General features: G+C 41.1%; 1 long non-coding RNA gene across 1 annotated transcript; it reads left to right on the top strand.

Annotated features, from left to right (window-relative positions):
- The first annotated feature begins 14,411 nt into the window (after positions 1–14,411).
- LOC111825213 lies at positions 14,412–15,558 on the top strand. Its single transcript, XR_002828353.1, has 2 exons — positions 14,412–14,569; positions 14,684–15,558. It is a non-coding gene; the product is annotated as an uncharacterized LOC111825213 (long non-coding RNA).

Raw genomic sequence — 15,558 nt, 5'->3', positions numbered from 1 at the left:
GTGGGCTGAATGAGGACATGATGTCACTCGTGGTGCTTGGACACCCATTGCACTGGGTTCTGTGAAGAGCACACTTGAGAAGATAATGTCATGAGCATCACATTTAGGGTAATTTTGCTAAAACTTTCAGATGACATATAAATTTCCCCTCTCTTTTCCTGAAAATTATGGTTTCAGAAGTAATGGCTTTTTCTGTCACTTGCCTGGGCAGAAAAGGGGGTAATTTAAAAATAACACTCATCTTTTCTTTAGCCTATATGTTATGTTATTAGGACAGAACCCTTTGAAATTTAATTGGAAAATCAAAGGCATAGACCTATAGAACTATACACATCACTACTTCTGTAAGTTCTGTTCACTGTGTGTGCTCTCTCTTGTGTATATATTCTTTTTAGATTGAAGGTTTTATATATGGCTTCAGAGTTTTAATATGATGATGTTTGTCAATTCGTTAGTCAATTCCAGATTTTCATGGCACCTAATCCATGGCAGCAAGGTGAGGTTTTTCATGATAAAAATATAGAGCTTTGCCTGGCTGGAATGGCTCAGTGGTTGAGCATTGACCTGTGAACCGGGAGGTCATGGTTCAATTCCCAGTCAGGGCACATGCCCAGGTTGTGGGCTCAATCCCCAGTGTGGGGTGTGCAGGAGACAGTTGATCAATGAATGACTCTCTCATCATTGATGCTTCTCTCTCTCTCTCTCTCTCTCTCTCTCCCTCTCCCCCCCCTTCCTCTCTGAAATCAATAAAAATAAAAAACAACAACATAGAGCTCTTTTGAACATTTCTTAAATTGTATTGATTTTTCTTAGGTGTTCTTATAGTCTTATAAATAAAAGTAGATAGAAATGGGTTAAATATTGGTTGACATTCACTCATGGTTAAAAATCTTGGATATCATACAGGAAGGAGATCTGTATAGCAAATAATTTCAGAAATAAACCCTACTGACGTGGGAAATATAGAAACCTCTTTACAACGGTAAAACCCAAAACTCTAACGGAGATAAAATCACAGAACAAACTTACAGTAATGTGTTCTCTTTAACTTAGCACCACACATGCCTTCATAGCACCAGTTGCCACCATTAGAGCCTGAGCTTCAGCCTGGGTATCCTCCATCTCTTATATCTAAGTTTGCAGGCCAAGGAGAGGGAAGCAGTTCTAAGTGACCCTGAGGGGTGTTAGATGCTTCTCCATTATTGTTAACACCAATCCCGAAAATGAAAGAGGAGGGAGGGTGGCGATGTCATTTAAGGGCACTGCATTAAAGAATGATAAAGTGAATCATATATGTGAGGAAAAATACCACTTACACAAGCATGTTTCTCCTTGAAAGTGTGTATGTGCACAAGACTGTGTGCATGCATGAATGGGTGAAAGTGTGTGTACATGTCTCTGTATGTGTGTGTACTGTCATGAAGCAGTGGTTGTATTGCGATTCCTTCATCATTCCATACATTTGTCCAAGCCCAGCTGTGTCCCATCTCTTCGTGCTCCCGTTGGCAGCAAGGAGGGCACTGCCCCCTGTGTCTTTGAGACTAGAGCTGCATGTATCCTCGAGTTAACGCTCTATCTTCCAACCTGGGTAACGACTTCTGTGAGACAGAATCTAGTGAGGGGTCAAAAAACATTCAGGGAAATGAAATGGATATGCAAGAGGCGAGCGGGTGAAAAAACCCATAATCCTAACTGGGAGGAGAGTATTTGTGTCTCAGACTACTCTTAGGAACCTAGAAACATCCCCGATGTGGAGAGTTTAAGTAAAAACTTCAGGCTTTATACTAAAAAAGGAAGCATAGTTTGGAAAATAGTTTTGAGAAAACAACGAGGACTATTCACATAAATTTTAAGGAAATGGCTCCATTCTATGATGTGTTAGTGAGAAATAAAAGTTCTTAAATTTGTAAACCATTATCAGGCAATTTATGCGTGTTTCTTCTAGTGTTGGGACGTAGTAAGACGAATTACTGAAATAAAAGAAATACGTTGGCTGGCTTTAAATTAGAGCTGTTTCAGGAGAACGCTATGACAAGTTTGCATGTCCATTCAATACGATTTATTTTCTAAGCAAGAGCCATTTGGAAGATTCAGCATAAATATGGAGCGCTCATTCCTAAGGTGATTTTATTCTCTGCAAGAAAAGTATATTCATATATCCTTTACTTTGATGTTTATTAGTCATATCTTGTTACTTTTAAGATGATAATTATGCATTGTATATATGATTGTGTGCCTTGCAATAAAATAAAAATTGTACTGCTAAAATTCACAGCAGAGGATTTCTGTGCTAAATAATTTATTCTTTAATACCTGAAATGATGCTGCACTTAAGCAAGAATAATGTTAATTGTTACTTTAAACTATATACCATAACTTTAACTTTCCATTCATGACAATTCTGTGGATGATCAATAGAAGGACCAAAACATGCAGGAATCTAAGCAATGATCTAAAATTTTTAAACCTATCAGTTGCTTAGGAAATTTTACCTGTTTTCACAGCAATGCTGCCAAGAACCCAGAAGCAATGTTATATGCTACCTTTCCTATGAAAAACCACGGGATCACTAGGAAAATATGCAAAATTTAAAATCAAACTGTCCTGCCAGTAACAACATAAACTCAACCCTGAAACACAAGCAGCCTTCTGCCCCTACTCTCAGTCCAATATGACCACATCACTGCCATGAATGATCTGTTTCTAAGCCTGGTGGAATTTGTATACACAAGGAGCAATTTAAAAACCAGTATCCTTCTGGTTTTTAAGATCTATGCAACCGTATGTTTATTGCAGCATTATTTACAATAACCAAGATGTGGAAGAAACCCGAGTGCCTATCATCATCGATGGGATAAAGACGAGGTGGCACATGTAAATAATGGAATATTCCTCCACCATAAAAATGAATGAACTCTTACCACTTGAGACAACGTGGATGGACCCAGAGGCGATTAAGCTACATTAAATATGTCAGACAGAGAAAGACAAATACCATATGATTCCACTTGTATGTGGAATCTAAAGAACAAAATAAACAGAACAGACACAGGCTCATCGATGCAGAGAAAAAGCTGACATTTGCCCTATGGGAGGGAAGATGGGAGGCTGCATAAAAAAGTTAAACAGATTAAGAAGTACAAATTGGTAATTACAAAACAGTCATGGGGATGTAAAGTACAGCAATATTGTAATAACTGCAGGGTATCAGGTGAATACTTGAACTATCGGGGGTCACTTTGCAAATTCTATAATTGTCTAAGCACTATGCTGTACACCTGAAAGTAATATAAAATAATACTGAATAGTCACTGTAATTGAAAAATAAGATTAAAAATTAAAATACATAAATGTGTTAGGAAGAGAGTGGCCACAGCTAGTGTCGTCTCAATTTCCCTATTTCAGTCCCTTTCTGCCCACATTTTTAAAAAAATCTATTGAAATAAAACTTCTGTTGTTAGCCCTAGCTGGTTTTCTCGGTGGTTAGAGCATTGGCCTTTGGACTGAAGTATCTCGGGTTCGATTACGGTCAAGGGCACGAACGTTGGTTGCAGTCTCGATCCCTGGTCCTGGTTAGGGCATGTGCTGGAGACAATCAATCGATGTGTCTAGATTCACATCAATATTTCTCTCTCTCTCTCTCTCTCTCTCTCTCTCTCTCTCTCTCTCTCTGAATATTTGAATGAACAAATGAATGAATTATGTGAAGTAGGAAATGCATGGTGCTATGGCAGTAGACATATTCTGAATAATTTACTAATTGAATAACCTTAAGTTAGTTATGTTCTTCTCACCTAGAAAGTAAAAGTAATAACTACCTTTCAGGATGATTATAAAGAGATGGTGATATAATTTATATTCAAATGATTTATAAACAATCAACCTCTATACAACAATGTTATTATTAACCTGATAAATAATGATTTAGAAACCTTTCTGGAAACCAAAATTAAGATTCCCTAGTGCCTTTGTTTTATAGTGAATTAAGAAGTGTGACTAGAGCCAATTATTACCTTTTGGAAACTGTGCTTCACTAAAGCCTGTATGACCTAAGGGAAGAATTAAATTCAGAAACTCTAATCTCACAATATTGAGTTACATTTGGCAATGTCTGGTTAGATGTGTATACCAGATAACTTGGTAATTGTTAAATCAAAATCCAGAGAGATTGCTTGGGCTAGAATTCAAAGGGTTTTTCTTGAGACCAAGGTTTGCATTGTTGGACACAAAACATTTTCATAATAATGTCTCCATGAGAAAGCAATCTTCTTTTTCCGAGAAAAAATCGGGTTTTTTTTTGAGAAATCTTCTGTTTGTTGTTAAAAGCCTAAGCCCACTAAATGTTTAAATGATTATCTGCTGAGAGATTTCTTTCCAAACGGTTTTCCTTTAAATGTGCTTTCATGTATTATAGAGCCCTAGACAAAGATGGTTTTACCCAGAAATTTTTAATGAATTAAATCACTACAATAAAAAAAAACAACTGTTGGTTTTGGCATTGCCAACAAACCACAGCAATTCTAGGCTTTTGCTGTTCAATTAAACTTCATTTCACCTTAAACTTTTGTTTTTTTACTTCAAAATAAGATACGTGCAGTGTGCATAGGAATTTGTTCATAGTTTTTTTTTAAACTATAGTCCAGCCCTCCAACGATCTGAGGGACAGTGAACTGGCCCCCTGTTTAAAAAGTTTGAGGACCCCTGAATAAATGATCCTCTCTCTCATCATTGATGTTTCTATGTCTCTCTCCCTCTCCCTTTGTCTCTGAAATCAATAAAAATATATTTTAAAAAAACAATCAAAAGCTCTAGCTGGTTTCGCTCAGTGGATAGAGCATCGACCTGAGGACTGAAGGGTCCAGGGTTTGATTCTGGTCAAGGGCACATGCCCGGGTTGCAGGCTCAATCCCCAATGTGGCGTGTGCAGGAGGCAGCAGATTGATGATTCTCTCTCATCATTGATGTTTCTCTCTCTCTCTCCCCCTCCCTTCCTCTCTGAAGTCAATAAAAATATTAAAGAAAAAAAACCTTCCATGAAATCTCAAGCACACTTTACATATAGAAACAGTGGCATACTGAACTCAGTGGCAAGGAGCAAACGTAATGTGCATTTATACTTCCAGAAAGGACTTGCTTCGTTTCCATGGCACTCCATGGTCCCAGCTCCCCTACCTCTGCTGGCTTTAATGGAGTGAAGTCAGCTTTTAAGACCAGAATGCTTCACAGAGACCGGGAGAAAGGGCATCTTGTAAGATTCCTTTGTTGATTTTATTCCATTGTGCCTATTCCTTCAGCCTACTCTGTTTCCCCACTGGAACACAGCGCAGTACTCTGCACTTCTGGTTACCGAACCACCTTTCTTTGACTTTGAAGTCAAAAGAAAGCTATTATATAAGTTCCTTTCACCTTAAAAATTCGGAGAAGTATATGTTCACTCACTGCCTGTTTTTTAAAGCACTGTGTCTTTAATTTCACACAGCCTGGCTTCTGCCCCATGATGCCGGTTCTGCACAGCATTTCACAGGCTACAGGGAACAGAGGTGGCCTGTTAACTCCCATGCACCAAAGAGGGAAGTTAAGGCCTGACTGGGGCTTTTCTTCTATACACAGTCGCGGTGTGTTACCAGTACCTGGCCCTCTGCATGCTCCCATTGGACGGTCCTCCTTCTTCTCAGCTTCTTTACATGCTTACATGTTACTCTTTCTCTCTTCCTCCTTCTTCTCAGCTTCTTTACATGCTTACATGTTACTCTTTCTCTCTTCCTTGGTTTCCGCCACACTCCACACTGCTGAGCTCCCACCTCACAAGTCCCAATTTTGTGCTCCCTCACTGCACCCTGTCTATGGGCCTTCCTCTCAAGGCTGCTTCTTTGTGTCAGAGAGAGAGAGAGAGAGAGAGAGAGAAACATTGATGAGAGAATTGATTGATGTGAGAAAAACATCAATCTATTGCCTCCTGTACATGCCCGACTGGGGGATTGAACGTAAAACCTAGTTATGTGCCCTGACAGAGAATTAAACCCAAAATTCTTTGGTGCATGGGACCACACTCCAGCCAACTGAGTCACCCGGCCAGGGCTCTCAGCTCTTTTTGGATGGATCCCAAAGGTCTGTAGGGGCTCTGATCTAGTTTTTACATTTTAATTTCAAACTCCACTATCTCAAACTTCTCTTCTTCCCAAACACCCTCTCCCAGGAAAACTCCTATTTCTGTCACACTTACCATAATTGCCCCAGTCACTAAGGCTTGAACAGTTCATGGCAGCCTTGACCGGGCTGTTGCTTTTCCACAGCCAATCACCAAGACCTATTAGCCTGCCCTTTATTGTGTGACTTAAAATCTTCTCTTCTTTTCCACCTTCCTGTAGTTCAAGTTCTTACTTCCTGTTTGTTTTCTCAACCTTAGGTTTTTCCTGTTCCTTCCCCTCATTCCGCCCCACCCAAAAAAAATTCTACAGCCGCTGACAGGTTAGTCTTCTTCACCAGTTCAGGGTAACAACAACAGTTAACCCTTTTAAGTGGGTCTTTATTGTGAGGTATACATATCTTCAGTTCATCCTAACAAAAACCCTATGAAGTAGATACTATTAGTTTGATTCCCATCTTACAGGTAGAAAATTAAGTATCATAGAGGGCATACAACTGGCCAAGTTTACACAAGCGTAAGTGGCAAAGCTGAGGTTCAGAAAAGGTCACCTGTCTCTGAAACACATGGGCTTGTCTCCCACACCAGAGTGGCCTGGGCTCTTGGGTCCTGGTGTAGACTTCTAGCTGTGTATACCTTCTAGACTTCCGTTTTGCCCCTCGATCTCACTATGCCTTTCCATTTAGTAGAAGGGGCCCCTGAGTCGTGTGTGCTCTAGTTCCTGGTAACCGTCAGAGCCACAGAGTTCTGAGCCCCACCCCCATGTCTGGGACCCTGTTGACCTGCCTAATTTTTGTTATTTCCATACTCTCTTCCCAGGACACACAATGAAGAATGGCCTGTATGCTGTTCAGCTGCTGTTAGATCACAACCTGGGACCTGCCTGAATGCCTGCTTTTATATCGCAGAGCCTTGGGTATAAACCTGGGGGGATCTTTTAGTATATTCTAATTTATACTTACAATAACTCTTCTAAGGAAACTTTAACTCTCCAGTCCCACTCTGCCAGTCTGATTATGGTAACCAGTAAATATGACATTTGTCCTAATTAAAATCCATACTAAGGCTGACTTCCTGAGCAAGCTAGGTCTGGTCCAGCCCAGAACTGCTTTCATTTCCCCTACCTCTTTCTATTTTCCAGCTTTTTCAAGGGTCTTCCCTCATTTTCCCAGCTCTCCCAACGTAAAGGATGTGCATTGGATCAGGGATTTTCAGGCTTGGCTATGTAACACAATCACCTGAGAAACATTCCACATACAGATGACAAGCCTACGCTGAAGTCCTACTGACTTCAGAACCACCAACTAAGACTTCCTTGAATCCTCAATGCTTATGCATAATAAACAATAATTATTCATGATGGTTTTAGTGTTGTTTTTTAATGCTTCAATGAACTCATAAATTGCATAGGCGATGTAAGCCACCTGGCCCAATGCCTGACAGATAATGGGTTTTCTGTAAATGCTAATTAGTTCCTCTACTCTTTATTCTAGTCATCACAAGTTTATTGCTTTCATTTGTTTAAATAAACATTTTAAATAGAGTTACATCTTCTACATTTCTTCCTGTTCTGTATAGTTACAGCATCTTTAGTCAAAGTTTTGCTGGCTTACTCTTGACCTAAAATTATCCTTTCAGACTCTTTCATTGATCTTTTGACATTAAACTTATTCATTAGTCTCTATATTTCTTAAACTTCTATAAAAACTATATATATTCTGCCACCTACTCTTTTTTCTATTTTTATTCTTGATCTCTGCTTTCTTTATTTTTTCGCTAAAATTTTCTTCCAACTAGTGAAGTAGGCCTTGAAATTTCAGAGCCATTGACTTGATGTGTCTTTACAATGTTTTACTTTATTTAAATTACCTTTGTTGAACATTACTGGAAAACCTTGAAACTTAAATGTTAAATTTTCTGTCTGATTAGAATAGCCTGGATAGCTGGGAAAGGTAGAAGAGAATTTCAAAGCTAAGAGAGATCTTAGATATTATCTGTTCACCTACTTCATTTACACGAGGCAGCTGAGACAGATAAAGTGCATTACCAAAGGTGATGCTGTTAACTTGTTACTCTTATGGTGGGAGGAAATGGAGGGAGACTAGCTCAAGTTTAACTGGGGCATATTAAAATTGTACGAGTGTTTTTTCATCCGTCCCTCCCCCTATATTTAGTCTCTTAAAATGACAGAAAAACAGCAAGCAATCAGAGGTTTTGGATTTAATAGTTTCTATAAAGTCTGATTTCTAGTGTTGGAAAATTCAGGGTCTCTGAGTATTCTATGTTGCAGTGACGCGTCCAAAATTGGTACTTCCCAGAGTTGGGAGTTTTAAATGTACCAGTGAGAAAAGGTTTCTCTCCTTCGAGAAGAAAGAAGACCACTCCTCAAAACCCAGCAGATCTATCTCCTGTCCCAGAGCTTTTCCTCCTGTCCCATATTTTAAGGATTTTTGTTCATTTTGTTTCTCTTTTCCCAGTGGAGCAAGAAAGACCAAAACCTAACCCGAGTTTCAGGATACAAGGCAGTGGTGGCTGTGAAGGGAGTGATATGGAACAACGGAGTCGCTCCTTCTGCGCCCACACCCTAGGAATGTGCTTTAGAGGAAAACAATAAAAAATGCAAATAAAAAAAGACACCCACTAGAATTACCAAATCCATTCATCCAAGACAGAAAAGAAGGTCGGAGGGTAAATGGCACAGAGAGAAAAACAAAGTATCAAATCAGTTCAGGCATTGGGCTAGCAAATGCTAGGGAAGAGCCACAGAGAAGCCCGTGGCCCTGTCAGGCTCGCCTGTGGCGGTCACTATCCACAGACTGGTGTCAGAAGATTCTGCCCTCTGTGCACCTGAGACCAAAACCCCAATTCCTCAGAGAGAAGGGCACATGCAGAGGGCCCTTGGCAGAATGGGCCTTGCCTCTGGTGGGGAGAAGAGAAGAAGGGCCCAGAGCTTGCATAGCATCCCCTCTGGAGGACAGGTGGCTCAGTGGCCTGCAGCAGCCTTCAGGTAACCGGAGAGGGAGGCAGTGAATGGAACTCCCCTGTGAAGATCGAGCTCAGGGCAGACTGCAGGCAGACGGTCTTATGGAAGAATCTGTTGCTTAAGAAGACCACCAAGAAGAGGTGCAACTGGCTTTTTGCCCATCGTTAAGCTGGTCCAGAATGAAGGAAAAAGGATAGAGAAGAAAGAGCCAGCCATGGATAACGTACGAGGATTGCACTGCTGTAAGGAAAGCCAAAGCAAGCCACATCTGAGTGACTAGTAAGGCCAATACTTTTCAATGTTTGATAATTCCCAAAGTAAAGCTGGGCTGGGAGTGCAGGGAGAGGTCAGGGGTGATAAGAAAAGTCCCGGCCCCTGGCCACTGTGAATGCCCCGGCACAGACAAATCCCGCAGCCTCTGGTCTTCATCTTCAGGTACATGGACAATTCCCTAGGTGCTCCCTTGGGGGTGCAACGGCAAACCAGCCAGAATCTAGGACACACATATCTTCTGGTTTCCCACAGGCTTGTCAATCACATGCACAAGAATGTTCACTACAGTATTTGTTCCTAATTGGGGAGAACGAGATGCTCTGGAGTCAGAGACCTGGAGCAGCTCGGGCTGCCATAAAAAAGGACTACTGACTTCAACAACAGAAATGTATCCTCTCACTTCTGGAGGCTGAGGGTCCCAGACCAAGGTGTTGGTAGGGTTGGTTTCTTCTAAGGCCTCTCAGCTTGGCTTGTAGATGGCCGTCTTGTTTCAGGTGTTCACACGGTGTTCCTCTGTGTATCTGTGTCCAATCTCTGCTGTGGTTACAAATAATGAGGGAGATCTATATGTATTGGCAGGAAAAGAGATCACGGCTTATTGTTCATTGGACAAAGGAAGTCACAGGACAATATGGTGCTGATATCCGTGATTCTCTCTGGAGAGGGAACAGGATTAGGGGCGAGGGTGGGATGAGGGGGACTTTACTTACTTGTGTATGTCTCTCTGTGTGGCAGATTGGGTTATTCTCAATTCTTCATTCCCTCCCTTGCCCTGGCTTTGCAGCCTCTCCCGCTGTGTATTTCCCTGCCCCATGGTTGTTGAACTTGGCCAGATGACTTGGTTTGGCCAATGGAATTTAGACGGAGGTAACAGAGTAGAAGCCTTAAATGTGCTTTCTTGGCATCGCTTGGTCTCTTGGGCTGTTGTGACCTTCAGTGAGAAGAATATACCCTGGGAAATGTCTGGTCACAGGAAAATGTGAAGACATGAGGAGTCGAGCTGAACCCAACCTCAGCTTAGAGCTAGCGCAGAGACCCACATACCCCTGAGCAATTATGCTTACCTTGAAAACATTCTCCTGAGTGAAGTAAGCCAGATATAAAACGACAAATATTGCATGCTTCCATTTACATGAAGTATCTAGAATAAGCAAATTTGTAGACAGTCTATTAGAGGCCACCAGGGGCTTGTGGGGTTATTACATGGGTACAGAGTTTGTGCTTGGGGGGTTAAAAGGGTTGGAAATAGATAATTATAATAGTTTCACAGCATAACAAATGTACTTAATACCACTGAATAAGGCACTTAAAATGGTAAATTTTGTGTTATATATATTTTACCACAATTTAAAAAAATAATAACATAATATACCAAAAGACATTGAATTTATACTTTAAATGGATAAATTGTATGGTATGTGAATTATATATCTCAATAAAGCTATTAAAAACATGCTTGTTGTTTAAGTCATTAAGTTTGGGGTGATTTGTTAAGTAGCACTAGTGTGGCAATAGCTGACTGATACTGTGTGTGTGTGTATGTGTGTGAATGTGTGCATTTTATAATAAGCACATATTATTTGTGTAATACAAAATATGCAAATAGAATTTATTGGCTCCTCTTTCCTGTCTTCCTGCCGGTGGTGGCACCAGGATGATTCTGGACATTGCTCATCCTAATTTGGAGTGACTTGGCTTCTCTCTTCATCCTTGGCCATCAACCAGATCCAAGTCCTGGCTGTTCCCGCAGACTGTGTCTCCACTTGGCTCCCTCCTCTCGGTCTCTGCAGCCATCGTCCTGGGTCTGGATTGTTTCATGGGTTTCCCAGGGGAGTCTCACTGCCTGGGTCCATCCTGAGCCAGGGGAGAGGACTAATTTGCAATGTTTCCATTAAGTTACCCTGCACAGCAAGCCCCGAGTTTACACACACACACACACACACACACACTTTCCACACTGTAAAATGGGCTCACAACAGCCTTTACTGCCTGTCACATCACAGCTGAGCCCCATCAAATGTCACCTGGACATGTACCCCAGGGGTACAGATCGATCAGCTGTACAAACAGCAGCTGTAGGCAGATGGGGCTGCTGCTCCTTTCCCATTTGCTGGTCCTCCACCTTCAGGATCTCACTGCTTGGGTGTGAAAATGCCCAGCACTACACATAAGGGGAATGTTCCATTCAAAACACTGGGTTAGAAGTTGAGAAAGTGAAGGACTCTATGGTGAATTATTGTGGCTTCCAATTTAAAAGTGAAAGAGGACCTAATGAATCTGATAGATGGGAAGTGAGCTTTTTAGGCTATAACTTGGAATTAAGAAATTGAGTTTTGCCCTAACTGGTGTAGCTCAGTGGATAGAGCGTCGGCCTGCGGACTGAAAGGTCTCAAGTTCGATTCCGGTCAAGGGCATGTACCTTGGTTGCGGACACATCCCCAGTAGGAGGTGTGCAGGAGGCAGCTGATCGATGTTCCTCTCTCATCGATGTTTCTAACTCTCTATCTCTCTCCCTTCCTCTCTGTAAAAAATCAATAAAATTAAAAAAAAAAAGAAAGAAATTGAGTTTTAACTGGTGGGAATGCAGACTGGTGCAGCCACTGTGGAAAACAGTATGGTGTTTCCTCAAAAAATTAAAAATGGAACTCCCATTTGACCCAGTAATCCCACTTCTAGGACGATATCCCAAAAAATCAGAAACACTAATCAGAAAGGATATATGCACTTTTATGTTCATAGCAGCACAATTTACAATAGCTAAGATTTGGAAACAGCCTAAGTGCCCATCAGCAGATGAGTGGATTAAAAAACTCTGGTTGATCTACAGAATGGAATACTATGCTGCTATAAAAAAGGAACTCTTACTATTTGCAGCAGAATGAATGGACCTGGAGAGCATTATGCTAAATTAAATAAGCCAGACGGAGAAAGATAAATATCACATGATCTCACTCACTTGTGGTATAGAATGAACAACATAAACTGATGAACAAAAATAGAGCTAGAAAAAAATATTTTAGGATATACTAGAAGTAATTCTGTTATTTGCAGATTTTTAATATTTCCTACAACTTTTGTAATCTTAGACTATGTTAGTATAGTTTGGTAGTATTATTATATTTTAAATTTTTCTTGAAATATTAATGTTTATTACATGTAACATTATTATATTTAAAATCTTTTTCTTGAAAAAAATTACATGCAATGTGTTAAAACTGATACAATATTATTGTTTTCTTATGTTTTACATTTTTGCATAATTTATTCTGAAACTAGTATTTGAGTATTCTTGAACTGAAACTAGTATTTGAATATTCTTTAAAAAAAAGAAATTGAGTTTTAGTGCTGAAACAAACTTTATTCCATCTTTTCTACTTCCTCATGTGAACAAAGTTTCTCAATATTTACATCTGTTAATATGAAAAACACGAAAAGAATTAATGTTGAACCCCATCTCATTCTATCAAAAAGTAACAGGCAGCCATGGATACATGAACTAAGTGGAATTAAAGAGACACACCTGCCCAGCCAGCATGGCTTAGTGTTTAAGCATCGACCAGAGGTCACTGGTTTGATTCCCAGTCAGGGTGAGGGTGCATGCCCAGGTTGTGGGCTCAATCCCCAGTAGGCAGCTGATCTTTCCTGTTTTCTCTCTCATCATTGATGTTTCTAGTTCTCTCCCTCTCCCTTCCTCTCTGAAATCAATAAAAATATATATTTTAAAATAATAAAAAAGTAAAGACATATCTATCTCATGAATATTTGTTTTTGATTAAATTTTACATTTTTACATTTAATAATTATTCTTCAAATCTATACATAGTTTTATGATTTTTAATTAATTGTGTAGTAATACAAATAATTATATGCCAACTTAGAAAAAAGACACTTAGAGACTTATGTTCACAGAAAACAAGTTTATTTCAATTTAAGTATATAATTTTGTTTGTGAGAGGTATGTTAGGGTAATCAGTAATCATTCAAACATAAAATATGTATTATGTGAGGATAAAATTCTGTGTGTGTGCGGGGGGGGGCGGGGGGGAGGAGTAGACCAGAAATATGAGCTTATGGGGAATAAATGTAAATTCAACAAGTGTTGAAGAGGAGCTAATTCATGTACATTTAAAATAGGTGATGGAATACTACGCTGCTGTAAAAAGAAAGGATCTCCTACCATTTGCAACAGCATGGATGGAGCTGGAGAGCATTATGCTAAGCGAAATAAGTCAATCAGGGAAAGATAAATATCACATGCTCTCACTCACTTTTGGATTATAATGAAAAACATAAACTGATGAACAAAACAGATCCAGAGACAGAGAAGCATTGATTAGATGCTCAAACCTCAGAGGGAAGGCAGGGGAGGGTGGGGGCAAAGGAGAGAGATCAACCAAAGGACTTGTATGCATGCATATAAGCATAACCAATGGACACAGACACCAGGGGAGTGAGGGCATGAGTGGGGAGGGGGGGGGCAATGGGGTGATAAGGACACATATGTAATACTTTAATCAATAAAGAAAGAAGAAATAATAATAAATAAATTTCAAAAAATAGGTGATGGCTTATATGGAATCCATGGGATATTTAGATTTCATTAGATGCATGTTAAACGTCACTTATGCAGTTTTATTTTTATTTTTAAAAAATCAACATATATGTATTGGAAATTACATCCTTTGTAACTTAGAATTTATGAGAAATTTGAGATACCCACTGAACATCATGCAAGGAAGTGCGAGGGTATTTTTTAAAAATTAAGGGGTGCAAAAGTGAGGAGACACTTTTGGGAACGGCTGCTGGGGGTGAGCTGCCAGCACAGCTGTCTGACTCAGGATGGAATCCCGCCTCCCTGCTACCAGCTACTTGAACTTGGGCAGGCCATCCACGCCTTTGAGCTTGCCTGCCTGTAAGGGAAGGGCAGTCTAACACTGACCCCTTCAGGCCGTCCTGAGAGTAAACACGCCGGAGCCGGCGGAAGGAGTGCCCACATCCGCCTGAGGAGGAAGAGGAGGAGTTTGTTGACGTGGCTCCGGAACGGCAAGGCCGAGATCCCGCCGCAGAAACGGAGTCTGGCTCCCACCGCCACATCAAATTACAAGTAAATTGCAGCGCAGTCATCATTCAGAACGTCCTGAAGTCAGGCTGAAGCCACATCGAGACTGGTAGGAGGGGGGGTAGCCGTGGACCAGCTGGTACCACGACCTTATTTGGCGGAAAAAAATTCTCTTAAAGGGCCCGCGCATGATTTAATTGGATTTTTTGGCTTTGAATTCTAGCTCCGGGATAGCAGCTCGAAAGGCACCGAGGACATATGGGGAGGAACTGAATTGTCTGGCATCAGGACCAGAGCTGGGGGAGGGGGCAGCTTTCTCCCAGACACAGAGCCAGCAGGGGAGCGCCCCACCCAACTTTCAGACCTACTCAAAGTGTTTCCAGTGGCTTTTCCATACGAATGACCTATCTTGGCTCACACTTCAGACTTTCCTAACATCTCTCAAGCAAGCAGCACCTGGCCTCAGCGTGCAGCACCTCTTGCTAAGTGGCAACCAGCCGTGTTTTGCAGCTTGGCCTCTTCTGAGCACCCCCAAGCCCAGCGCAAGTACCGGCTATCTGCAGATCGCTTTGTAACTCTGGCCAGGTGGCCCTGGGCAGAACACAGGCAGGGTCTGGTCTTGGCCTGCACCTCCCGGAAGGTCCCAGAGCCAGTGCACCCGGTGGATAGCTTCAGACCACACTGAAGCACCACACAACCTCCTCCACAGGGGACATACTCAAGGGGTGGACTTAGCAGGCACTAGAGCTCTGCTAAAGTAAGTCCTGCTTTGTGTGTGTGTGTGCACAGTGACTGGGGAGGCTTTGCCACTGAATCCTACGGGACACGTGTTATAGGCCACTCTGCCAAGCCTGGAGATATAGCCGCTCTGCACCTAGAAACAAACACAGAGTAGGTGCCAAAAGGAGGAGACAAAGAAACATGTCCCAAAGGAAAGAACAGAACCAAACTCCAGAAAAAGAACTAAACAAAATGGAGACAAGCAATCTACCAGATGCAGAGTTCAAAACACTGGTTATAAAGATACTCAGTGAACTTAGGGAAACAGTAGTTGACCTTGAGAGAACTTCAATACATGAGTAAGGACATGGAAAACAT

The sequence above is a fragment of the Myotis lucifugus genome, unplaced genomic scaffold (assembly GCF_000147115.1).
Source record: "Myotis lucifugus unplaced genomic scaffold, Myoluc2.0 scaffold_17, whole genome shotgun sequence".
Taxonomy (NCBI): domain Eukaryota; kingdom Metazoa; phylum Chordata; class Mammalia; order Chiroptera; family Vespertilionidae; genus Myotis; species Myotis lucifugus.
The sequence above is the reverse complement of the archived record's forward strand: the minus strand, read 5'-3'. Positions and strand labels throughout refer to the sequence as shown.